This window comes from Silurus meridionalis, chromosome 4 (assembly GCF_014805685.1).
Source record: "Silurus meridionalis isolate SWU-2019-XX chromosome 4, ASM1480568v1, whole genome shotgun sequence".
In the NCBI taxonomy this organism is placed as follows: Eukaryota; Metazoa; Chordata; class Actinopteri; order Siluriformes; family Siluridae; genus Silurus; species Silurus meridionalis.
Genome location: NC_060887.1, coordinates 40,232,207 through 40,244,791, shown reverse-complemented (window position 1 = coordinate 40,244,791; position 12,585 = coordinate 40,232,207). Strand labels below are relative to the sequence as shown.

General features: G+C 40.6%; 2 protein-coding genes across 2 annotated transcripts in view; both read right to left on the bottom strand.

The window, feature by feature from the left end:
- LOC124385133 (NACHT, LRR and PYD domains-containing protein 12-like) overlaps positions 1-12,585 on the bottom strand; it is a 281,935-nt gene that overhangs the window by 174,918 nt on the left and 94,432 nt on the right. The window lies entirely within an intron of this gene.
- Positions 1-12,585, bottom strand: part of LOC124385128 (NACHT, LRR and PYD domains-containing protein 12-like) — a 160,897-nt gene that overhangs the window by 114,019 nt on the left and 34,293 nt on the right.

Here is a 12,585-nt window from a genome sequence, read left to right as displayed (position 1 = left end):
CTTTATCTAAAGTATATTGTTTGTAATTAAATCGAGCCAATTTCATTCATTTAACAGTAACTATATGTACCTCCATTGTGCCAGTGCCTAAACACTCTAACCCAACGTGCCTGAACGACTACCGCCCTGTAGCACTGACACCCATTGTCATGAAGTGCTTTGAGCGGCTGGTCCTGGCACACCTGAAGGACTCTCTGCCAACCACATTTGACTCCCACCAGTTTGCCTACCGAAGCAATAGAAGCACAGAAGATGCAGTTTCCATGGCATTGCACTCTGTGCTCACACACTTGGACAATAAGAACACCTATGCACGTATGCTGTTTGTTGACTTCAGCTCAGCATTCAATACCATCATTCCATCCAAGCTAATATGCAAACTCCTAGATCTGGGCATGAACACCGCCACCTGCAACTGGGTCATGGACTTTCTGACCAAAAGACCCCAGCAGGTTCGATCTGGCTCCATTTGCTCCAACACCATCACACTCAACACTGGTGTACCACAGGGCTGTGTGCTGAGCCCCTTCCTCTACTCCCTCTTCACCTCCGACTGCAGGCCTGTGAATGGATCTAACTCCATCATCAAGTTTGCAGATGACACTACCGTGATTGGTCTCATCACCAACAATGATGAGACTGCCTACAGGGAGGAGATCCAGCACCTAGCCACATGGTGCAACAACAATAACCTGCTCCTTAACACCTCCAAGACAAAGGAGCTTATTGTGGACTTCAGGAAGGAGGCAAGAGGTACACATGACACCACCCACATCAACGGGATGGCTGTTGAGCGTGTCTCCAGTTTCAAGTTCCTGGGGATCCACATCTCGGCAGACCTGTCTTGGAACATCAACACCTCCAGCCTGGTCAAGAAGGCTCACCAGCGTCTCTTTTTCCTGAGGACACTTAAAAAAAATCAGCTCTCCTCGGATATCCTGGTGAACTTCTACCGCTGCGCAGTAGAGAGCATCCTGACCAGCTGTGTCACAGTCTGGTATGGGAGCTGCTCTGCTGCAGAGCGTAAGGCACTGCAGCGGGTGGTGAAAACCGCCCAGCGCATCACAGGGACTCCACTCCCAGCAATGGAGGACATCCAGAAGAAACGCTGTCTGCGTCGAGCTCGCAGCATTCTTAAGGACTCCTCTCATCCCGCCCACAGACTGTTCACTCTTCTGCCCTCTGGCAGGCGTTTCAGGTGCCTCCGGACCAGGACCAGCAGACTAAAGAACAGCTTTTTTCCTAGAGCTGTCTCTTTAGTGAACTCTGACACTCACTGATACACTACTACATTCCCCCCACACCTCACACTCTTTGCTCTCTGACTCTCTGAACAAAAACTTATGCTCACCAAGACACTGATCATTTCTCACCTCACACTTTGTTGTTGCACGGACTGTTTACACAAACCTTGCTCATTTGCACACTGCTCTTTTTTTATTGCTGCTCACCATAAACTTATCACCACTGTACATATACCTGTTCTCTGTTTATAGCTATAGCAATATTATTATGTCCACTGCTTACATCCTTCTGTAAATCTCTGTGTATAGTAATAGGCATCTGTATAGCATGTTCATAATACATTTATATATATATATACATCTGTATATTATTGTTCATAGTACATATATACTCATCTGTAATTATATTTATATTTATAGTACATATATATATATATATACACTACTCTGTATATTGTGTTTTACATATATAACATATATTCATCTGTATATTACATTTATAGTACATATTCATCTTTTAATTACTGTTTATAGTCTTTATTTTATTTAACTGTAAATTCATGTTAAATCTATATATCCTGCACTTGCTGTTATTGCACTCTGGTTAGACACAAACTGCATTTCGTTGCATTGTACTTGTACATGTGTAATGACAACAAAGTTGAATCTAATCTAATCTAATCTAATCTAATCTAATCTAATCTAATCTATATCAACTGTGGTCCAGATAAATGCTGAATTCCAGCATATAACAACTATTCTACTTGAGACAAACTTCATGTCACAGTTTTAGCTCAGCTGACATCCTGTATTCCTGAAGAATGGAGGTGTTTCTGAAAAGAAACTAACCAAACATCTGGAGATTTTTAAAAGGTAAGTACTGGACGGGTACTGGACTCTCATTTTGGAATTCTTGCAATGTAACATTACTGACTTGTCTAAACCACAGTGCCTTGTTGAGAAACATTGACAGATTAGTCAACATTTAGTTTCAATCATTGTTATTTTACACAGGAAAGTGATGTCAACTGTAAAAGAGCAGCTTTCCTCAGGGCACTTTGTCTCTACCATGGTGAAGATGACAGACATCTTATTTGGGAGTATAGAGTAAGTGTAATTGCATTATCAAAGTACAAGTATTGTATCTAATATTATTTAAACATGATTTAAGATTTTAATGCAGTTCACCCAGTTGTTATTACAAACATGTTAACATTAAAAGATAATAAAGCTCATACACTTTGTTCACTAAAGCAGTAGAATTGCAGCATCTGTGAGTGTCTACACTGGATCTCTACAGCTACAGAACCTCTTTTAGCTCCATGCCCAACACAAGTCAGAATTCAGCCAGATTGATGTACTTTAGGCTATAAATGCAATGTCCAGTGTAAAATTATATGTGCAGCATACACCAATTGCTAAATATCAGTTTGTTTACCATAAATTAAAATAGGACAAAATATTCAGTATTGTCTTTAATATTCAGTATTGTCTTTTTAATTCGATATTACTCAAAAGCATCAAGTATAGTTAAATTTAAAAATATATCTGTATATTTTTATATTTAATTAAATAAATAAATTAATGATTTGTTATGTATTAAATAACTTGAATTATTTTGCACACCAGTTTATGATGGACACCAGTTTAATGTTTTAACATATTAAACCATCTCAAGAATCATCTTAGATAATGACTATAATCAGTCAGTGTGTTTGTCTGTCAGCATTTAATAACGTGTATTAACCAGAAACATTTTGGAAGGAGAAGCTCTCAATGCGCATGCTCATCAGCCTCATGAACTCTTAGACTGAGGCTGCTGATACATTCACATGGGCAGCGCAAAATTCCAGAGGTGTCACACCAATGACATTCCCACCCAAACAAAACATTAACATTGGTTTCGCTAACTGAAAAAAGACGAACTTTCTAACTGACACCAGATTTTTACAAAAAGTTTGTTTAAAAAACATTTCTATTGAAGCAACTAAACTTTTTAAACACTAACACAAATACAATTCAAAACAATTAAATACATTCAGACCAGCTACAATACATTAATGCAATATGCAAACAATTTAAATATAAAAAGTAGAATTTAAACTTCTGAAATCATCTATTCACCCCATGCCGCTGACAGACTCTTTATTTAGCAGTTTACTGCACTATTAATACTAAAAAGCTTAAATAAAAATCATCATCTTCATCATCCGTCTGCTATATGAGAAGATAAAAGTGCCAATATACTGAGAGATCAAAATATATTAATTGTGTACAAAGAATGCAAGCAACAAAAAGTAGCCTTGGGATTAAAATCTAAGCCAGGACAGTTAGTAAACATCATAATCACAACTAAAAACACCACAACGCGAGCAGAAATCATCGGAGACCCAACAGATTCAAAATTTGATAAGATTAGGAACATTATGTCAGGATCAAGGAGTGTTCCTGTGCTTACTCTGTTTTGCCACCAGATGCCGCCAGTGTGCCCCTACTCTCTACCCCCTATCCCTACTCCCTCTTGCCTAAGCTGTATTTATCGTCTCCCCCTGTGTCTCGTGAGCTCTACATGTATTTAATGCCTGTCCCTGAATGCTAATATAATTTTGTAAGCGATCTAGGAGGTGAAGGGGTGCTGGTTTTTTTTTTATCCAAACTGACTTGTACTGACTCAGGCACACACACAAACACAAATGTTCACAACTTTAAGTGTTTATGATGTATCTCATATAGTGTGTATGGGGTGAGGAGTGAATTTAGCTCCCTAATAGAATGTTAATAGTGAACAATTGAAACTTTATTTGTATGACCACAATCTGATCAAATAAAAGTGAAACATTTTATCAAAAATATTCACACAATTAACCAAACTAGACTTTTGTATCAGTGTAAAGACTTTCCTCAATCTGTACTCTAATTTAGTTCTACTGTATGGAGTGAAAATCCTTTATGCAAATCACATTTACAATGAATTTAAAACAAATATGGTCATAAAATAGTTTTTTTTGTAAGTTTCTCCTTATAATCCTCTGTGTGTGAGACTCAGATCCAGATCCTGTAATAAAGGAGAGAAGAGTAAAATGATCAGATTTTTATTACATTCATCATAATCAGTATTTACACTCTACACAAAATCAGTGTTGATCTTCTGAGTGTAGAATCTTAAAGCTGTTTGAGTGTTTAACAGCTCCAATGTACAGGATTTATACTGCAGAGCCCCAAATACACACATTCCACTAGAACATGAACAGAAATGTAGAACCTGCATACAAATGAACAGTAACTCAGTAACTCACTGTAGTGTCTCCAGTTTACAGTGTGGATCCTTCAGTAGATCAGAGAGCAGCTTCACTCCTGAGTCTCCTGGTTCATTGTAGTTCAGATTCAGTTCTCTCAGGTGTGATGAGGTGTTTGACCTCAGAGCTGAAACCAGAGCAGCACAACCTTCACCTGTAACACTGCAGCGTACCAGCCTGTAGATTGAATAACAATTATAGATCAACACACATACACAGTTAATTAGACTGGTTTTGTGGGTGTAATGTATTGTAAATGTGCATTTTGTATCTCCCACAAAAATAATAGTTGATTTTAGCCTCTGACAAAACAATCAATAAAAAATAAGATAAATAAGAGATTAATTTCAGATTTTCATGATTACAGTTCACAGATAATGTGAGGATAGAGGTGTAGAGTGTAATAGAGGTGTAGAGCGTAATAGAGGTGTAGAGCGTAATAGAGGTGTAGAGCGTTATAGAGGTGTAGAGTGTAATAGAGGTGTAGAGTATAATAGAGGAGTAGAGCATAATAGAGGTGTAGAGCATTATAGAGGTGTAGAGTGTTATAGAGATGTAGAGTGTAATAGAGGTGTAGAGTGTAATAGAGGAGTAGAGCGTTATAGAGGTGTAGAGCGTAATAGAGGTGTAGAGCGTAATAGAGGTGTAGAGCATAATAGAGGTGTAGAGCGTAATAGAGGTGTAGAGTGTAATAGAGGTGTAGAGTATAATAGAGGTGTAGAGTGTAATAGAGGAGTAGAGTGTAATAGAGGTGTAGAGCGTTATAGAGGTGTAGAGTGTAATAGAGGTGTAAAGCGTTATAGAGGTGTAGAGTGTAATAGAGGTGTAGAGCGTTATAGAGGTGTAGAATGTAATAGAGGTGTAGAGTATAATAGAGGTGTAGAGTGTTATAGAGGTGTAGAGCGTTATAGAGGTGTAGAGCGTAATAGAGGTGTAGAGTGTAATAGAGGAGTACAGTGTAATAGAGGTGTAGAGTATAATAGAGGTGTAGAGTGTAATAGAGGAGTAGAGTGTAATAGAGGTGTAGAGCGTTATAGAGGTGTAGAGTGTAATAGACATAGAGTACTTACACAAATATTGTAATAACAAGTCACAAACACATCCACTGCTGCTAATCCCGGTTTATTAAGAAAGATGAGGCTCCACTGAACAACATGCCGTAAAGCATTTTTGCTCCAACCAAACAATAGTGTTGTAATTAAGATTTCTTTTATTTATGTCACAGAACTTCGATTGGTGTATTGTTTGTATGTGTTTCGGAATAACCTTTGTATAAAAATGGCATCTTTGTGGAAAAAAAACAAATATGGCTGGTATAATATAATTTTACAAAACAAATAAGACCACCCATTAAAAAAAATAAATAAAAATAAAAAACAGTAAAAGAGGTGGAATCTCGGGCTCGAGCCTTCACTTTACAAGAAGGTGTTAAAGTGACTTTATCACCACCACCTATCATTTCAAACCTTTTATTTCCAGCCAGTAGCATTATGGAAACAAAATGATTGATGAAAAATGTAGCCAATGAGTGCAGGATTCTAACGATATATGGGAGGATTTTATTCCCAACATGGGTGAGTTCTTAGTAGTATTATTGTTATTACTCTTTAGAAACATGTGCTGTGACAAACCAGTAAGTGGATGCAGCTCTTAGTTTGGCACAAACAGCTGTTTCCAGCTCATGCTAACTGGGCGTTGTTTACAAAAAAAAGAAAACAAAGAAAAAAAATGGACAATCAAAAAAATTAGATTTGCATAAAGCAGTGATGTGGAAAATATTCTTGGGGGCGGAGTAACAACAAATACTTGGAGATCTGCATGGAGATGCTATTTTACATCTAAGTTATAATATATCTCCCTTTACAGTTTAATACGATGTTATAGGTTTTATTGCGCATTTGTTTTTATAAAAAAATGCTTGAAAAGTATGTGTGTGTGTCTGGGATCCTCCTGCCACGCCCCCTCCACGGCTCTCTTAGCCGCTCCCGGCGCTAATTGCCAACCTGTCCCTCGTTACCATTCCCCCTTAATAAGCTTCCGTTCTGACCTCACTTGCTGTTGGATCTATTATGTCATGTACAGTGATCTACCAGATTCCTGACCGCCCGCATTCTCCGCTGGTTCCTGCTCCGTGTTCCAATCCTTAGGAGTATACCCGCTTTACCGATTACACCTGCGTTCCGGATTGTACTCGCTTTACAAATCCTACCTGCTTTATGGATTACACACGCATTCCGGATCCTACCCGCTTTCAGGATTATCCCCGCAAAACTGATTAAACCCGCATTACAGACTATACCCGCATTACGGTTCGTAACTCTCACAGACTTGTTTGTGTGCTGCGCCTAAAATAATAGACTATGATTGAGTTACTTCTACTTCCTATGCGTGGTCACTGACCTGACAGTGTGTGTGAGATTGTTGGGATTAGAATGGCATCAATATGAATGGTCATGACTGTAAAACAAGAGCGTGTCTGGCTACCTGACCATCAATATAAATGCCAACACAATATCAATAGCCAAACATGTATAACAAAAGCCTTTAATGGTCAGCCATTCATTTTTATGCTAACTGTAGGAATAGAGTACGAATGGCCCGCAGGTGGATCTCAAACGGGGGAGGAAGAAAAGGATCAGACATAGTCTCAGATAAATTATTGTAAATTATTAAATCTCATTTGTAATGACAATCATAATATTTGAAATATAAACTTGAGACATGTGGATTTCAACCCAGTACTTTTCTGGATTGCTCCAGGTCTCAATTCATTTATTTATATATGAAATAAAAATAATGTTCAATGCAGGAAATGTATATCAATGGCACTTCATCATATATAACTTAATATCTTTTTGAGCAATATCAACTTTGAATTATTAATGGTAAAGTGTCTTCTTTCCAAAGATATCTAAATTGTGTATGTAGTTGTCAGGGATCCACCTGCCACGCCCCCCACGGTGGCTGTCATCCCGCCGCTATCTCTGTCGCTCCCGGCTTTGATCACAAACAGCTGGCACTCATTAACTGCTCACTTATTTAAAAGCCCATTTCAGAGTCACCGGTCGTTGGTTCTTGAACGTCATGCTACCAACCTCGGTGATCCTCAACCGCCGGCATTCCCCGCTGGCCCATACCTGGATTATCTCCGCTCTGCTCCGTGCTACCTCTGTTCCGTGGATCATCTCTGTTCCGTGGAATATACTCCGTCCGGGGATTATCCCTCTGTAACGGATCATACCCACACGACGGTTCATATCTCTCTCACCAATCATGATAGAGCTACTCCCTCTTCCGGCTCATGGTCCAAATTTCTCACAGGAGGTCATCTCACTTCAGGATCACTCTGAAAGTGGCGTCGAGACCCCGTCACTGCGCTCCTGAGGCCAATCCTCCTGAGTCTGGCCGTGGGCACCGTTGTAACCCAGCATCTGCTCCAAACTCCGCAGAGGACATCGCTCAGCCTCCGTTCCTGATCTCCACCGACGACGTCAGCCTCTGAACCATGGGCGTCGCTCGGCCTCCGACCTGTGCCGGGGACGTCGCTCGGCCTCTGCACTCCGCCGTGGGCATCACTCGGCCTCTGTTCTCCACAGAAGGAGTCTCTCCGCCTCCAATCCCCATTGAGAACGTCGCTCCATCCCCAATCTCCACCGAGGACATTGCTCAGCCTCTGGACTCCGCCATGGGCATAGCTCGGTTCCTAATCTCTGTCGAAGGAGTCTTTCTGCCTCCGATCCTTGCCGAGGATGTCACTCCATCCCTAATCTCCACCGAGGACGTTGCTTGTCTCTGCCGAGGACGTCGCTCCATTCCAGACCTCCATAGTGCCCATCGCTCCGCTCCAGGCCTCCGAATAGGGCGTCGCTTCGCTCCAGATCTCTGCCGAGGATGTCGCACTTTAGGATCACTCTGGAAGTGCCGTCGAGAGCATATCACTGCGGTTATCCTGAGCGCTCCTGAGTCCCGCTGTGGGTGCCGTCATACTCCGGCATCTGCTCCAAACTCAGAGGACGTCGCTCAGCCTCCGTCCCTGATCTTCACTGAGAATGTTGGCATCTGAACTCTGCCCTGGGCATCGCTTGGCCTCCGACCTCCGCTGTGGGCATCGCTTGGCCCCTGATCTCCGCCGAAAAAGTCTCTCTGCCTCCGATCCCTGCCGAGGATGTTGCCCCGCCCCTGATCTCCACCGAGGGCGTTGCTCCATTCCAGACCTCCGTAGTGGCCGTCACTCTGCTTCAGGCCTCAACAGAGGGCTTCGCTCCAATCCAGATCTCTGCCGAGGATGTCACTCCGTCTCTGATCTCCACCAAAGGAGTCGCTCAGCCTTGGGTCTTCACCGAGGGCGTTGCTCCGTTCCAGACCCCCGCGGTGGGCACTGCTTCTTCCCAGACCTCCACAGAGGTCGTCGCTCTGCTCCAGACCTCTGAGGGTGTAGCTTCGCCTTGGGTCCTTCCTGGCTTTTCCCTGTTCCATGGCAATACTAACCGGGCCTGCATCCACCCTGGACGGATGGCGAGACCCTCCTCCGGGTGCCGCTCCTGGAGCGGGGGGTAATGTCAGGGATCCACCTGCCATGTCCCCCTCAGCGGCTGTCATGCTGCCGCTATCTCTGCGCCTCCTGGCTTTGATCACAAACACCTGGCACTCGTTAACTGCTCACCAATTTAAACACTCGTTTTAGAGTCACCGGTCGTTGGTTCTTAAACGTCATGCTACCAACCTCAGTGTTCCTCGACCGCCAGCATTCCATCAATCCCGTCAGGGAATTATCCCTCTGCAAAGGATTATACCCGCATTACGGACCAAATCCGCACGACGGTTCGTATCTCTCTCACTAATCATGATAGAGCTACTCCCACTTCCGGCTCGTGGTCCGTACCATGACAGTACCTTATTTTTGTCAGGAACTGTTAACATTTAAAGTTAGGTAGGGCATTTCAGCGTGTTAAAATTTGGGCTGGGTGGGGTGGACAGGGGCGAACCAGACATAGTCTCATATAAATAAAATATAAACTTATGAAGCATGTTGCTTTTAACCAATTACATTTCTGGATTGCTCCATTACTGATTTCATGAATTTTTATATGAAGATGAAAAAGAATTTCAATTCAGGAAATTTATATTCACGGTACTTCATCTATAACTTATGTTTTTGAGGAATATCAACTTTAAATAATAGACAGTAAAGCTCAAAGTGTCTTCTTTTCAAAGATATTTAAATTGTGTAGCCCACTTTTATCAGGAACTGTTAACATTTAAAGTTAGGTAGGGCATTTCAGCGTGTTAAAATTTGGGCTGGGTGGGGTGGACAGGGGCGAACCAGACATAGTCTCATATAAATAAAATATAAACTTATGAAGCATGTTGCTTTTAACCAATTACATTTCTGGATTGCTCCATTACTGATTTCATGAATTTTTATATGAAGATGAAAAAGAATTTCAATTCAGGAAATTTATATTCACGGTACTTCATCTATAACTTATGTTTTTGAGGAATATCAACTTTAAATAATAGACAGTAAAGCTCAAAGTGTCTTCTTTTCAAAGATATTTAAATTGTGTAGCCCACTTTTATCAGGAACTGTTAACATATACATTTAGGTAGGGCATTTTTTAGCTGTGAGTCCCAAAATCTGTGCTGAAGGCCAACAGGTTAAAATTAAGAAACTCCTGTAAAATCTTATAATCCTGTAAAAGATTATAAACCACCAAACCAGTCCAAATGTGTGTGTGTGTGTGTGTGTGAGTGTGTGTGTGTGTGTTTGTGTGTTTCTCAATAACTCACTGTAGTGTCTCGAGTTTACAGTGTGGATCCTTCAGTAGATCAGAGAGCAGCTTTACTCCGGAGTCTCCTGGTTTATTGTAGTTCAGATTCAGTTCTCTCAGGTGTGATGAGGTGTTTGACCTCAGAGCTGAAACCAGAGCAGCACAACCTTCACCTGTAATACTGCAGCTTTCAAACCTGTAGAGAGAAGAACAATTAAAGATCAGCCAACTTACTTAATTTATGAATGTGGAAAACTATAGCAGTTGTTGCTGCTTTATTTAAATTGTGCTTTAGGACACACAACATTTTATTCATTTAAAAAAGCCATATGACAGAAATGCAGGATCTACAGTGTGTGAGTGATGATCTGACCTCAGTATCTCCAGTGTACAGTGTGGATTCTCCAGTCCAGCAGAGAGCAGCTTCACTCCCGAATCCTGCAGGTTATTGTTACTCAGGTCCAGTTCTCTCAGACTGGAGGAGTTTGAACTGAGAACTGAGGACAGAATTCTACAGCTTTCCTCTGTGAGATTACAATCACACAACCTGGGAGAGAAATGATGATAAATCAGAACACTGACATCTCACACACACACATACACACACACACACACATACACAGTAAATACAGTGTCAGAATTAAAATCAGTGCAGTGTGTAAACATCGGCAGGTTGTAATGTCACAAAGAGCTGCACAAAGGACATGTAATATAGAATTGTAAAAAGTGGGTGGGGTTTAAATGAATGTTTTATTATTACTATTATTTTTTACTTTGCTAAGTAATGAATATGACAACATTTAACATGTGCTAAATACAAAATCGCCTGGACAAACAAACATGCAACTCTAAAAGCCAACATTCTAATTAACTCCTGTATTTGCATTCAGTTATGTGTGTGTGTGTGTGTGTGTGTGTGTGTGTGTGTGTGTGTGCGTGTGTCTTTGTATGTCTGCATGTATCATTCTATCTACAAGGGGATATTAATAAAATATTAATACAAAAAAATAAATAAATAATTAAAAAAATTAATTTAGGTGCAGAAATGCGGTTGGTCTAACGCAAAGGTGGTCGGGGATGCATTTGGTACCTGGGCCTTCAGTATAAATAAAATACAACCCACTCACCAGATGTGCATACTAATAATTTGCACCACTCCTCAGAGGCTGTAATCCAGTGGTACCGCTCTGGAAGTGGTGAACAATCCCTTTCCTGGGCTGAGACACGCTAGCTAGCTTCGGGGTTGGCCGACCTCCTCACGATGTCTAGCTTTTCTTAAAAAAGGATTTTTATTTATGTCTAAAACCAAATCAATTTCTCTTCCTCTTTAGGCATAATTTTTTTTTTTATCTCAGATGTATTAATGTGTGCAGAGTGCTAGAGACGTGTTTTGCCATTTGAACTTAACTGTAACAGTTTCCGTCTGACCAACCAGAGGACGGAAAAATGCTGACGCTATTCTTGGCCAGCTAACTGCCCTGTGAGGCAAACATTAAATCTGATTAGCTCTGTTTCTTTAACCAATCAGTAATTCTTAAGGAGACTATGGTAAAAATGCCAGCAGAACAGACTTTGAAGGTCCTGAGCAGATTAGATTGACTTGATAGCACATAGAGGCTGAAATCTGATAGGACAATAAATCAACATCAAATAAACATCCACATACACATACTGAAAGCAGTGCAGCAAAGAGAAACGCTACGAAATGAAAAGAATAACCAGTTGGGAAAAGTGGGTCAGTGCTTCTGATAGTGTTTAGGCCAACAGAGATGGCTTTGCAAATTTTCACCAGACTATCAAGCTACTGTTTTAGTTGGTGCTTTAAAACAGGAGTGCATTTTTGATTCTCTGACTATAGAATTGTGAATCTAAAATTTGATTGTTCATTACAAATTGTTTGCTCAATAACTAAACATATAGTTTCTGATGAGTTTGGGTGGATCCATTTGTATAGCTGTTAAAGCTGAGTAGCCAGAGATTAAATGGTAGAAATGTGCTGCTTCCAACCCTTCTTGTATTTTTGGTTTCTGTAGTGTAGTTAATTGAATTCTTGGGGTCTTATTTTTCAAAATAAATTTTGGAAATCACTAGTCCAATGATTTAAACAAAGAGATGGTAGGTTGTAATAGAATCATTGAAAATAAATAGTTTAGTTTAGGAAGTAAAGTCATTTTAATTACTGATATTCTACCCATAATGGACAGTGGTAAATTCCTCTAATTTTGAAGATAATCATTTATTGATTTGAGTGTTCTTATTCTTGTTCAGCTTCTC